This window comes from Callorhinus ursinus, unplaced genomic scaffold (genome assembly GCF_003265705.2).
Source record: "Callorhinus ursinus isolate GAN/ISIS: 27379988/994484 unplaced genomic scaffold, GSC_fseal_2.0 scaffold11, whole genome shotgun sequence".
Classification (NCBI taxonomy): domain Eukaryota; kingdom Metazoa; phylum Chordata; class Mammalia; order Carnivora; family Otariidae; genus Callorhinus; species Callorhinus ursinus.
This window is the reverse complement of record NW_027397073.1, coordinates 42420669-42435768: the sequence shown is the minus strand read 5'-3', so window position 1 is coordinate 42435768 and position 15100 is coordinate 42420669. Positions and strand designations below refer to the sequence as shown.

The 15100-nt window shown below is 34.4% G+C and overlaps 1 long non-coding RNA gene across 1 annotated transcript in view; it reads right to left on the bottom strand.

The window, feature by feature from the left end:
* Positions 1–15100, bottom strand: part of LOC141373683 (uncharacterized) — a 33257-nt gene that overhangs the window by 17318 nt on the left and 839 nt on the right. The window lies entirely within an intron of this gene.

The window sequence follows — 15100 nt, the reverse complement described above, 5'->3', positions numbered from 1 at the left end:
CTCCATCATGCTTTAGTTGAATTCACATATTGTGCTTCAGAAAGCAAGGTCTGACCTGTGAATTACCAGAATTCCCATAATAACCACGAATCATAATATACCTTGAAGTAGAAGATTTTTTTTAAATCTTAAATTTTAAATTTAATTTTTTTTAAATTCAAATTTTTTAAATTTTTAAATTTAAATTGACCGAGAGAGAGATAGCGAAAGCAAGAACACAAGCAGGGGAGTGGGAGAGGGAGAAGCAGGCTTCCTGCTGAGCAGGAAGCCCGATGTGGGGCTCGATCCCAGAACCTTGAGATCATGATCTGAGCTGAAGGCAGATGCTTAACAACTGAGCCACCCAGGCACCCAAAGTAGAAGGTATTTGAAAAGAAATATGCCATTCAATCAAAAGAGTTCTACATTGAAATAGGAAAAAGGGAAAGGAAAGAAATTAATGGAATTAAATTCAAAACACAGGAGATTTTAGAAAATTATGTATATGAAGAAAATTTTTAGAGAAAGGCTGTTACGGAAAAGGAGACTAGTAGTTTCAGGGGGAAATATTTAAAAGAAGAACATAAGCAAGTCTGAATAGTGTTTAAAAATCCAGATGATTGAAGCAAATGGAGAAATTTGGGTGATGATGAAAGCAATACAAGATGTGGGAATAAGCTACAAAATAATAGACCAGCAGAAAAGAACATGCACGATACTTCCTTAATAGACAAGATATGACATTGATTGAGGAAATCCACTCTTCACATATCTGCAGGAGCTGCTTTTTTTTTTTTTTGAAAGCAGACAATCTGACAAATTTTTGTCTTGTCAATTTTATCTCTCACAAGCAATGAGAAAATATATATGTACTGTCAGTGTTTAGATTGGAGAAGATTCAGAGGCATCATGATGGCTGTCTTTAAATGAAGGAAGATGTGTTATGTGAAAAAGGGATTCCTTAGCCTAATACACAATTCCAGAGGCTATAATTAGAACCAGTGTACAGAAACTCAAGGGGAGTTAAATTTAACTCAATAAATGCAACTGTTGTTCTTGATATATTCCTTATTAATGAGTAGGAATATGTAACAATGGAGTAAGCTTTCCAGTGAAGAAGTAAGATGGTAGTCATGGATTTCTTTGTGAATTGAAAGTCCAAATAGGTGAAGTCTCTGAGCCTAAAGGACACTGATCTCTATTAAAAGGGAAGAAAATTCTGCTATTACTACTAATAATAATGACTAAGGCTTACTGAATACTCACTCTAAATCATGCACTATTTTAAACCCTTTGTTATTAACTTGTTTGAGTAGAGTGAGGATCACCAAATAATTGACAATAATCAGGAGAAAACTGATACAGGATGCTACTTGAGAAGATCATGTCAAGGACTCTTGAGAAAAACAAAGAAAAGATGTCAATATGGGCTATTTGAGCTGCACAAAAGGATGTGGAGCGGCTCCCTGGAACGTTGCTAAGATATTGGTAACTTAAAGAAGACACTTTCAATATAATATTGAGAAGAGTCTAAACAAATCTAGACGTTGGTAAGGACTCTGGCTATAATAATTATAATTCAAGATTTCAGATCAATAGTCAAAGGTGGTAAAGAGTTGCAGGAAGATAATTAAGACATTGGATCTTTAAAAAGGCTTTTTGGGATTAATATATCCAAGTGGAATAAATGAACTCAATTGGCTTCTAACACATTCTATACATATTTCCTTCTAACAGATACTACTATTTTTATGTCCAAAATTGAAAATATGACATATGCCTATTTATCTTAGCATCATATTTGACTAGATACTATGTCATTATTTACTTGCATGATCATTGAAAATGCATCATCTGTGTGTCTTTAATCTAAATAAGCATACTGTTTCTATGGCACTAATAAAATAATATTTATATGGCAAATGATTTAAATATTGTAGATGATGTTCTGCCATCAGCACTTTGCTTTACTTACAAGAAATAGAAATTCACTCTGGCTCTCTCAAATTGAAAACTGTGATGGGATTTTGGTAAACAATCAATGGGAATTATCAATGATATTCATGGAAAAGTAATCCAGTACAAGGGAGTATCATAGGAGCTGAATTTAAGATATCAAGTAGCTGGAAGCAAATTCTTTTTCTTTACCAAGAAAAGCTAATTTTTACTTGTTTTCATACAACTAACATTTGTTTTATGAACATTTCAAACATAGAAAATAACAACGAGAAATAACAGAAGTGCTTCTTGTTATCTAAAGAATCATCTTAATAGAAGTAGATTGCTTATACATTTTTAAATATATTTTAATATATTTTAAATAATATTTTTTAATTTTAAAAAATTCTTATTTTTCTTTTTTTCTTAACATATATTGCGTTATTTGTTTCAGAGGTACAGATCTGTGATTCAACAGTCTTGCACAATTCACAGCACTCACCATAGCACATACCCTCCCCAATGTCTATCACCCAGCCACCCCATCCCTCCCACCCCCCACCATTCCAGCAACACTCAGTTTGTTTCCTGAGATTAAGAGTCTCTTATGGTTTGTCTCCCTCTCCGGTTTTGTCTTGTTTCATTTTTCCCTCCCTTCCCCCGTGATCCTCTGCCTTGTTTCTCAAATTCCTCATATCAGTGAGATCATATGACAATTGTCTTTCTCTGATTGACTTATTTCTCTTAATACCCTCCAGTTCCATCCACATTGTTGCAAATGGCAAGATTTCATTCTTTTTGATGGCTGAGTACTATTCCATTGTATATATATATACCACATCTTCTTTATCCATTCATCTGTCGATGGACATCTTGGCTCTTTCCGTAGTTTGGCTACTGTGGACATTGCTGCTATAAACATTGGGGTGCATGTGCCCCTTTGGATCACTATATTTGTATCTTTGGGGTAAATACCCAGTAGTGCAATTGCTGGGTCATATGGTAGCTCTATTTTGAACTTTTTGAGGAAGCTCCAAACTGTTTTCCAGAGTGGCTGCACCAGCTTGCATTCCCACCAACAGTGTAGGAAGGTTCCCCTTTCTCCGCATCCTCACCAATATTTCTCCTTTCCTGACTTGTTAATTTTAGCCATTCTGACTGGTGTGAGGTGGTATCTCATTGAGGTTTTGATTTGGATTTCCCTGATGCTGAACAATGTTGAGCACTATATATTCCTAAAAATATAAATTATGACAGTCGCCACTTATATGATTAGTAGTAGCACACTCAAATATATTTTTTTCACTAGGCAAATAGAATCTCTACTTCTCATAATGTCTTTTCTTTAGAGACCACATATACTTAAATTATTCTTCTTGAGGTTCAAAAGTTTAATTTGAAATACACTTTTATATTTTTTTCATTCTAATAGGTTGCACACAGCCTTTGCATCATCTTAGGTTCAAACTACCCGCAATATCTAGTAAATACCTAAATATAAAATGATGTCTTAACAGTACTTTTAGTTAGTAGGTGTGTGGAATGTTGATTTCCAAAGGAGGATGTCAGAATTTGTGAGTAATGAGTAACTGTACATTGGTGTTTTTCTGCTCAATCTCAACTCTTACAGTGGTACGATGCCCCTATATAGAGGTAAGATTTTGAAATGCTAGATATTAAATGATCTGACTTTGAACATAAATAAATCATTCTGAGGTTTTGACAAGTCTTTTTTGGAAAACTCATTCAAGCCACTGTAACCTATACTGAACAGACATGCTCGCTAGACATAAGTCACTCCATTTCAGAAAGAACAGTTAATGAGAAGCAATAAGTAAAAGAATAATTTTCAATAATCTATTGTCTAAAGGGGTAACTAAAATAACTATATAGGTTTTATTTTTTTTTCTCCTCTGGCAGAAATACAATTGTTCATAATTCATTGGTTGTTTTTGGCTTCTGTGTTACTTTGAAGAAATGTTTTAGTATTTTATCCTTTAATCTGATAAAGGTTATCTACATAAAAACACAGCAAACAAAATATTTTATGATGAAATGTTGGAAGTATTTCCTTTAAAATTAGAAAAGAGAAACACGTTACTGTTATCACAACATTTTTCAATTTTTGGTGTTCAGTGCAGAGAGGCAAAGAAAAAAACTGTATGCAGACTGGATACAAAAAACTAACAATCAAAAACCAGTCAATATTTGCAGATCATATCATTGTGAATAAAAATAATGTGATGGAATATACAGAAAATTTATTAGAATTTATAGCAGAGTTTAGTCAAACTGTTAAATACAGATCTAATAATTATAAATCAAAAAGCATTATATACAAATTTACATGAGGTTAAAAAATAATGAAAAAATTTAAACCCCATTTCAAATGACAAAAAGAAAATACAAACTATCTAGGAATTTATTGTACAAAAGCCAGACAAAAGTTTTTTGTATAAAATTCCTTTAAAAATAAAAGACAATCTGGTTGAAAATTCTTTTAAAAAAGGAAATAAATAAGGAATATACTAGTTTCATAGCTTAAAATATTCAGTAATTGAAAAATACAAATTCTGTCAAAATTGATCTATAGATGCAATGCAATTCTAATAAAAATCTGATGTGCGTGTATTTAAATTGAATATTTTAACCTAGAGTTTATATGAAGTGAAAAGAAACTAGAGTTATATAAGATAATTTTATAGAACACAATAGGGAGACTTGCCCTACCAGGTATCAAGACTTATGATAAAGTTATCATGATCAAAAGAGTGTGGTCCTGGTGCAAAGATACACAAACAAATAAAGCAGAAAACAGACATCAAAGATACTTGTGCCCACACATGCACGTGTGCGCACGCGTGCACACACACACACACACACACAAAGTCATGTAAGTGGATCAAATGGGGAAAAAGTACCTTTTTTCATGTTCTAGAATGAATGGCTATATCAACGTAAAAAAAAAGGAAGATTAAATTTCTTTATACCATAAACAAATATAAATTCCAGGTAGACTGAAAACCTAAATATGAAAGAACAACCTACACATTTTTAAGAAGACAATATAGAAGAATATTTTCACAACCTTAAAAAAGAAATGGATGTTTTAACTGGACAACCAAACAAAAATTCATGAAGAGGAGAAGTGCTGAATTCAACTAAAAAGAACTTCTTTTTTTAAATATTTATTTATTTATTTTGGAGAGAGCGAGCTCACAAGTGGGAGGGGCAGAGGGAGAAGGAGAGAGAATTTCAAGCAGATTATACACAGGCCAGGACCTAAGGCTGATTTCCCAACCCTGAAAACAGGACCTGAGTTGAAACCAAGAGTGGGATGTTTAACCGACTGCGCCACCCAGGCCCCCCAACTTAAGAGAATTAAAAAGAAAAAGAATTTCTGTGTATAAAACATACAGCAAAACAGTATAAAGTCATGCCACATTTATGACACATACAAAATATTTTCAGAATATATAAACAACTTCAGTGAATCTGTGTGAGGAAAAGTCAAAAATTCAGTAGTGGTATTGGCAAAAGTTTTGTCCAGACCCTTCATAGAAGAGAACAAGCATGCGAAGTATTAATCAAGCAAATGAAAATACACTTATTTTCTTATGCATACCTTCTTCATTAAAAAGAATGTGAGCAACACACTTTCTAAGTCAAAAGAAATTTGAAATTGCCTCCATTTCTTCAAGGATTGAATTTTGTAGATAATCAGTCTTCAAGTTTAGTCTGGATGACTGTACCCTGATTTTTTTCACCTTTATAATTTAGAAATGTTAAAAGGCTATGACTCATTTTCCAGGTACTTTGTGGGGTATTTGTACATATATAAATTTGAGAATCTTATACTTGGAAGTTGTTTAAAATGTATTTTCCCTTATTTCTTTTTTTTCCCCTATTCATCCTGTATGGACTCTTCTATATAAGATTTCCCAAATTAGCTCTCCCTATCACTTTTATTTAATTACTAACTTTCATTTCTTTGTCTTTTATTATTCTGTTAAGTTCAGAGAATTTCCTAGGATTCTCTTTTAATGTAATAATTTTCTATGCTGGCTTATTCAATCTATTATTCACTGCCTTAAAAACGACAATAACAACCTTGCAATTATGATTTGCATTTCCAAGAACTCCTTCATTTTGTGATTACTTACAAGAGCCAGTTCTAGATTTACCAATGCAACATGCTTTCTAATTCTTCCCAAAACAAAAGAATTCTCTTCTTTTTCTTGTAATGACTGTTTTTATAAAGCATTATTTGCTCTCAATTCTCATTTTATCCTATTTGTTTCCATACTGAGTGTTTTTATATTTCCAGTTTTTTCCCTTTTCTTCCTTGGACTTATTTGAGAAGGTCTGTACACATATCAGCACTGGAAGAGAGTTGGGTCCTTATCCAATATTGTTATTACTGATCAATTCCTTTAGGTTCAGACTCAGGTCTAAGTATTTGTTACACTGTAAAATTTCTTTTTTTGTTAAGTATTACATTTTCTGGGGAGTGTTTGGCTTTGGGCAGAGAGAAATAGTTTTGGAGCAGAGAGTTTTTCCTCTTTAGAAACAATCTCTTCTCATGTATGCACTGGCAGTCCAAAGACAGATAAAAAGCAGAGTCCTCCTCTCTAACTGGCCACCTAGCTTATGTGAATTTCCATGTTCCCCCATTCCACCCAACAAACTGTCTCTGTGAACTTATTCTCTGATCTGTACAGATTAAGGATGATTTACAGGCTCAAACAAGGTCATAATTTATTCTTATGCTCTCTCCTCCAGTCCTTCTGTTAATCTCCACTTTAAGAAGTAAAATGTTTGTAGTTGTAATTTTAGATACCTAATGATTAATAGGACTACATTATAATCTTTTACAAAATTGAAGACAATCCCATTAACTTCTATGTGTATTTCTGTCATGTATTTTTACCGTATGATGAAGTCTCAAAACATTCTTCAATTTTGATGTTTAATTTTTCATCCATATATTTAAAATAACCTATGTTCTATTTATTTATTCCTTTTTTTTTTTGAGAGGGAGAGAAAGAGAGTGCACACCCAGGGGGAGGAAGTGGCAGAGGGAGAGGGAATCTTAAGCAGGCTTCAGTCCCAGTGCAGAGCACAACATGGGGCTCAATCTTACAACCCTGAGATCAAGACCTGAGCTGAAACCAGGAATCTGACATTTAACTGACTGAGCCACCCAGGTCCCCCTATTTATTTATTCTTAGTGATTTTGAACCCAGTGTTATTCTTTGTATGAAATTAATATTGACATCACAGTATTACTATTTTTTTGTTAATATTAATGTTAATGTTAGGCTTTATATTCTTGAGGGTTATCATTTATATAAAGCTTATTCTTTTTTCCCCAGCTTTATTGATATATAATTTATATATAACACTGTGTAAGTTTAGATGCACAACATGTTGATTTGATACACATATATTACAAAATAAAGAATACTGCAGCATTAGCTAATACCTCCATCACCTATATAATTACCTTTTCTTTTTTGAGATGAGAATATTTAAGATCTACTCTTAGCCACTTTTAATTATATAATACAGTGCTGTTAACTATATTTACCATGTTGTACATTTTATTCCCAGAATTTACTCATCTTACAACTGAAAATTTGTGCCTTTGACCAGCATTTCTCCATTTTCCCCATTTCCCAATTTCTGGTAACCATCTTTCTGTTCTCTCTGAGTTTGGCTTTTTTAGATTCCACATAAGTAATATCATATGGTAACTGTCTCTTTTTTATTTCACTTAGCATAATGCCCTCAAGATCTATCCATTTTGCTGTAATTGGAAAGACTTCCTTCTTTTTCCTGGCTGAATAATATTCCATTATATATATATATATATATATATGTATATATATATCATATCTTTATCCAATCATCCATTGATGGACACTTAGGTTGTTTCCATATCTTAGATATTACGAATAATGATATAATGAACATGGGAGTACAGATATCTTTTTGATATCCTGTTTTTATTTCCTTTGGATGTAAACCCAAAAGTGGGATTGCCGAATCAATCATATGGTAGTTTTATTTTTAATTTTTTGAGGAACCTCCATACTGTTTTCCACAGTGGTTGTTCCAGTTTACATTCACACCAAGAGTGCACAATGGTTCCCTTTTTTTCCATTTCTTCTCTAGTATTTTTTATCTTTTGTCTTCTTAATGATAGGCATTCTAACAGATATGAGTTGTTATCTCATTGTGGTTTTGATTTGCATTTCCCTGATGATTAGTGATGTTGAGGAACTTTTCATGTACCTGTCACCATTTGGATGTCTTCTTTTGTAAAAATTTGTATTCAGGTCCTCTGCCCATGTTTTAATCAAATTATTTGTATTTTTGCTATTGCATTGTATGAGTTCTTTATATATTTTGGCTATTAAAACCCCTTATCAGATATGTGATTTGTAAATAATTTCTCCCATTCCATTGGTTGGCTTTTCTTTTTGTTCTTTGTGTTGATTGTGCCTTTTACTATGCAAAACCTTCTTTTTTTTTAAGAGAGAAAGAGAGTGCAAGTGGGGGTAGGCAGAGGGAGAGAATCTTCAAGTGGACTCCCCACTGAACATGAAGCCCGATGTGGGGCTTGATCTCATGACCCATGAGATCATGATTGAGCCAAAACCAAGGGCTGGATACTCAACTGACTAAGCCACCCAGGAGCCCCATGCAGAACTTTTTTTATGATGTAGTCCCACTTACTAATTTTTGCTTTTGTTGCTTGTCCTTTTAGTGCCATATCCAAAAAGTTGTTGCCAAGAGCAATGTCAAGGAACTTATTCCTATGTTTTCTTCTAGGATTTTATAGTTCCAGATCTTATGTTTGTCTTTAAACTACTTTAAGTTAATATTTGTAAGTGGGGTAAGGTAGGGGTCCAACTTCATTCCTCTGCATGTGAATATCTAGTTTTCCCAACACAATTTATTGGAGAGACTATCCTTTTCCCCCTGAGTATTTTTGGTTCCCTTGTTAAGTATTAGTTGACTGTTTATGCAAGGGTTTGTTTCTGAGCTCTTGGTTCTGTTTAATCGGTATATAGTGTCTATTTTAATGTCAGTATTATACTCTTCATTACTACAGCTTTGTAGTATAGTGTGAAATCAGGAAGTGTGATGCCTCCAATTTTCTTCCTCTTTCTCAGGATTGCTTTGACAATTTGGGGTCTTTGAGGTTCTACACAAATTTTAAGATTCATTTTTCTATAACTATGGAAAATGCCATTATTCTCTCAACTTCTGCTTATCTGAGAAATTATCTTTCATTTCATTTCTGAAGGACAGCTTTGCCGGGTAAAGCATTCTTGGTCAGCTATTTTCTCTTTCAGTGCTTTGAATGTATCACTCTAATCTCCTGGCCTGAAAGATTTCTGGTCTTGAACTGTAAGCAATGGAACAATGTCTGATCGTGACTAGGTTATGGAGAATGTTGCCAGGATTATCGAGCATAGAACTAGAGAGAATAAAGCCCTAATCCTATACTAGGTTGTGGATTCTGAAGTCCTTAGTTGTATGTATATTTGGGTGATGATAGCAAGTTAGACCAAGCAGGTAGTAACAAAAAAGTTACATCGCAGGATGACAATCAAATTCTAGAATGTCAGCATCCAAGAAAGGCACAGGAAGTAGAAAGAAATGGTGAAGTGTAAAGAAAAAAAAATAGGCAGATCAATAGGTCTAAGGATACTTAAGGTATTTCCATAAGGGAAAGAATCAATTCCAGGCTTAACCAGAATAAGACTTGTGGGTAGAGTTAGGAAAGTGATTGTATTTGAGAGAAGCATTAAGTGAAAATTAGAGCGTATGCTGAAAGACTGCATACTTTTAAAAAGATTTGTATTTGTCATAGGTACTTCTAGAATTTACAGTTGTTTGATCAGACAGTTTTCCTGAAAAATGCACTTACACGGTGGACAGGGTTTGATCTGCATATAGTCTGATCACTACAATTGTACCTTTTGAAATTAGAACCAACAGTCTTCTCTCAAGCTTTTTTAAAAAGATTTTATTTATTTATTTGATAGAGAGAGGGTGCATGGGTGGAGAGAGCACAAGTGGGGGGAAGCAGAGGGAGAGGGAGAAACAGACTCCTGTGCCATTAATAATAGCAATGCTATATCCAGATGTTACTTTTCTTTTTTTTTTTTTTTTTAGAAATAGGAGCTTCTAGGAAGAGATTTGCTGAAGGTGCAGGGGTTCAGAAGTAAAGCTCTGACCTATTACTTCTTATCTTATGTTTGTAGTGGCTGCCTAGATATTTCCTCCACTTTTAGCACTGCTTCTGTTCCAATGTAATTTCCATTTCTGCTGACAGACCACTCTTAGGTTACAACTATAATCATGCTTTCCTTTTTCCCCAAATCCTCATCCCCATGCTTACTAAATCTAGGCTATATGCTTTAACATGGTCCTCAAGGACCTTCAAATATAGCTCCCACATGTATTTTCAGTTTTATCTTTCAATGCATTCCTTGGAATCCAACCAAATTCATCTGCTCACACCCACTTCTATAGTTTATACATTTTAGCATCCCACTCTTGGCCTTTTATTTTACCATATCAGTGTCTTATCATTCCATAGCTACTTTAAGGCCCAGAGCCATGTCATCTTTCGTAGCTAGAAGTGGCTGCTGTAGACTTACTCTCTCCTAAGAACTGTGTAAAGAATTTTGGGTGGTTTCAGTCGTTTGTATTTTAATAGTCCCATCTTATGGTTATTTGGGTTTACCTTTAAATTTTCCCTGTTTATTATTGTAAGGTCCTCCTCATTAAATTGTCAACCCATTTATTATACAAATTTGTATCTCTCACAGTTTCTTGCACTTGTTTTTTTTTTATATAGTCATGCTCAGCAGATAATTATATGAATAAAATAGTGGTTAGTTTATAGAGCCTGCAAAAGACTTCTAGGATTAATCTACCCAGCTGACAATCGATTTCTGTTTTATAAATAAGTTACCTAATCATATCTTCACTTAAACCCAGTCCATACATAATCCCAATATGTCATGCCTCAAATTTTTCCATATAAACATATATTCTAAGTAAATACACCCTACTTACCAGGAGCAGATTATTTAGAAGAAAAATCCACTGGCTTTATCCCTATTTCTTTCAGCCCTATTGCTACTGTGAATATTAACTATATTAAAATTACATTTACTACAGTTCTATCCTAAATGCTCTATTTCTACTTCTACAAGAATCCTGAAGACTTTAACTGTTCAACATTATTACCTTGAACAGTGTCTGTTAGTTCTTCTATTGTCTACCTACCTCTGTAGCCTGAACTTTATCCTTTGGGTCACACTGTACATAGACTCCCTTAGAATAAATGCATGACCAGAAAGGTAGTTGGCTGGAAGAGCCTCGAGCTTGCTGGCTACTGAATAGTATAAACATCTTTTTATTTGCATTAGGTGAAACTTATTGATCTTTCTTCAAAAGCAGTATGGAATTTTGGAAAGCATTTTGCGCTAAGGTTTGTAAGGAGTGCAAGGATCTTAGAGGTTGATTTTATATACAAATAAAGACAAAGTCTCTGTCTAGAAGACAGAAAAGGCATACAATTTGGTACATTAATGTACATTAATCTCACATTGGCTATGTCAATTTTTAGTTGCCATTTAGCTGAAGAAAAAGTACAGGGAACTGTTAATTGTTGTTAATTTTTCCATGTTTAGAAATACGATTTAAAAAGCTACTGGAAAGCTACTAGTATGATTAATCACAGAGCTGTGTCCTCTTGGGGTACAGAGATACATAGGAAATGGCCTCTGCTTTCCAGTTTTTAATCTAATAGGAAAATTGAGACATTATCCACACATAGCTATTTACATACTGTATGGTGTGTGTGTCCTTTCCTCCCTCCTTCCCTCCCTCCTTCTCTCCCTCCTTCCTTCCTTCCTTCCTTCCTTCCTTCCTTCCTTCCTTCCTTCCTTCCTTCCTTCTTTCCTTCCTTCCTTCCTTCCAGAGAGCATCACAATCAATGGGAGAAATTTGAAGAAGGAAAAGTCATTACCCAATGAGAGAATCAAAAGCCGTCATTTAAGCATAGAGATTGCTCAATCAAGGCAAGAGTGGGAAAGGAGAAAGGGTTGGCAAGAACAAAGCATTGTAGACAGAATAGGGAACACATGCCTCTGGTACAGTGAACAACACAGTTTCATTGGAACAGATGTGTCAAGAGACAACTGCTGTTGGAAGAACTGAGAAAGAATAGTACCATTTTTCAAAGTCTTAAGATTATAAGGTCAGATCTCCTTCCTGAATGCCTTATCCATCGATCCAACTAACTTCTAGAAATCTCTTTGGGATATTTCACCTCAAATTCATCATACTCAGAAGACAAAGAAAGCTGATGAAAGTTTTTGAGGAGGGAGTTACCTGGTGACTGATTCAATATGAGAGAAAGGAGGGATGTGGTAACTTTATTGTTAGAAAGTAATATTTGAAATTGAGAAGTCCCCTGTATTCCTCTTTATCTAAAATAAGGAAATGTGAGGAAAGTATGGGAAAGGTTAGTCTCTTCAGGAAACAGCCAGCCACAGGAGTAGAGCATGACGGAAGAGCTCAAAAAGAGTTTGAAAAAAGTTTGATAAAGGCAGCAGGGATGAGAGGTTTGTGGCCAGAGATCCTACCGGTTAACAGCAATATAAAGAGTGGTGTCTTACAGGTGGGAGAGAAAGGTGCCTGGGATGACATTGTATAGTGCTGTGTGATGGGGGTCAGAGGACAAAGGGCAGGTTCACTGAGGGGATATGAAATGTAAGCATCCAAGTACAGGGAAGCACAGCATAGATCTTTAGTGTGTCATTTCAATTAGGAACATTATTTAAAACTTTTTCGTAGCACAAAAGTGACTTTTAAAATTATACCTATGGAAAACTAAATAAACCTTCCTCCAAGAGGACATCAAAATAGCCAATAGACCCTTTAAAAGATGCTCAACATCACAAATCACCAGGGAATTGAAAATCAAAACCACAAGGAGATGTCACTTCACACCTGTTATAATGGTTATCATCAAGAAGACAAGAGACCTGTTGGTACTGATGAGGATGTTGTGAAAAGGAACTCTTATACATTGATGGTGGGAATGTAAGTTGGTCCAACCACTATGAAACACAATATGGAAGTTCCTCAAAAAGTTAAAAATAGATCTAGAGTACAATCCAGCAATTCCACTTCTGGGTATACACACAAAAAAAATGAAAACAGGATTTTGATGAGATATATGCATTCTCATATTTATTGCAGCATTATTCACAATAGCTAAAATATGGAAACAACACAAATGTCCATCAGTGGATGAATGGATGAAAACGATGTGGTACATTTACACGATGGGATATTATTCAGTCATAAGAAAGGAAGATATCCTTCCATTCGTGACAACATGGATGCACCTTAAGCACAGTGTGCTAAGGACACAAAGTCGGACATAGAAAGAAAGGTACTGAATGATATCACTTATATGTGGAATATAAAAAGGTTAAACCCATAAAGGATAGTAAAATGGTGGTTACCAGGGGATGGAAGAGAAGGAAAAGAGTGAAGGTTTTAAGGGTACAAACTTGTAGTGAGTATTATGTAAGCCATAGAGATCTAATGCACAATATAATGAATATAGATAATAATATTGTACTATAATTATATAATATGATAAATATCTCTACATCAGCAATCATTACAATATATAAATGTATCAAACTAATGCCGTGCTGTGCACCTTAAACTTATTCAATGTTCCATATCAAATTTATTCAATTAAAAATGATACTATGGAAAAACTTATGTTTAGAAAAATAAAGAATATGAATGAGGTAAACTACAAATTAGAAAAGGGTTGGGTTACTTCTAGTAATTGTAGCTGTTTAAATTCAGTATCTGTTTGACCAAGGTGAAGCTTATAGTAGTTTTTAACTTATTTTCTTGAAAATAAGGACACATTTTGAAAAGAACTGCAATCCTTCAAATCATACTTGTTATTTAATAAGTACACAAGGGGTGCCTGGGTGGTCCAGCCGTTAAGTGTCTGCCTTCGGCTCAGGTCATGATCCCAGGGTCCTGGGTTCGAGCCCTGTATCGGGCTCCCTGCTCCACGGGAAGCCTGCTTCTCCCTCTCCCACTCCCCCTGCTTGTGTTCCCTCTCTCGCTGTGTCTCTCTCTGCCAAATAAATAAATAAAATCTTCAATCAATCAATCAATCAATCAATCAATAAAATGTACACGAACTCTCTACAGAGCAGTAGTGAGAAATTAAACATATTTATATTTTTCTAACAACTTCATATGTAAATATATGTATTTAAAGTATCAAATATAAGTAAAAGCATAGTCCTATGAATAATTTGAAACAAACCAACTTTGACAACATTTTCATAAATCATTCTTTTGTTCATTAATTAATTTTCTATGAGTTATCATTAGTCACATGAAATTTCCTTTGCCCTTCAGCATAATAAGATAGTAATATTTCCATTGTGCCAAAATGCCTGTTAGATACAATAAAACTTTCAAAAAGTAGAGAAGGCCATAATCTATAGAATGAACTTTGTGATGTGCCTGAATCATTATGGCTCTAGCGAGATTTCCACATTCCTCTCAAATTGCCTTCTGCCTATGTGCCCCCCCCCAACTCCTGGGCACTTTGTTAAGGCATCCTTAATTCCCTTTTAGATTCATATTTGCAGTTTATCTACTATTACCACCATCATTAGTATTTTCCCCTGGGACCCATAACTTTTGCTTTCAAGATAACAATTGTATGACATTCTTTCTCCCATGTCTTCTATGAAACAACTATTTATTGGTTTTCTTTTGCCTCCTTCATAGTCTCCTTTTCCAGTAAATATCTATTAAATGGTGATATTTGTTAGACTTTCTATTTGCAAGGCTTCTTCTCCTGCCATAGTTTTCCTGGCTGACATTTCATTACTATGCTTCCACTCCTACCTCTGTTCCTATGCTTATGACCCTCAATTTTATAGAGCCCTTTCCTGAGTTCTAAAATACATTACAAATTACTTACTAATCATCTTTCTTAGATATCTGTAAGGCTCTTCTAATTTAACATGCCCATCACTGAGCCAAGTGTATCTTTATTCAAAATACCTTCCCTGTTCCTCTCCTTTACTGGCCATTC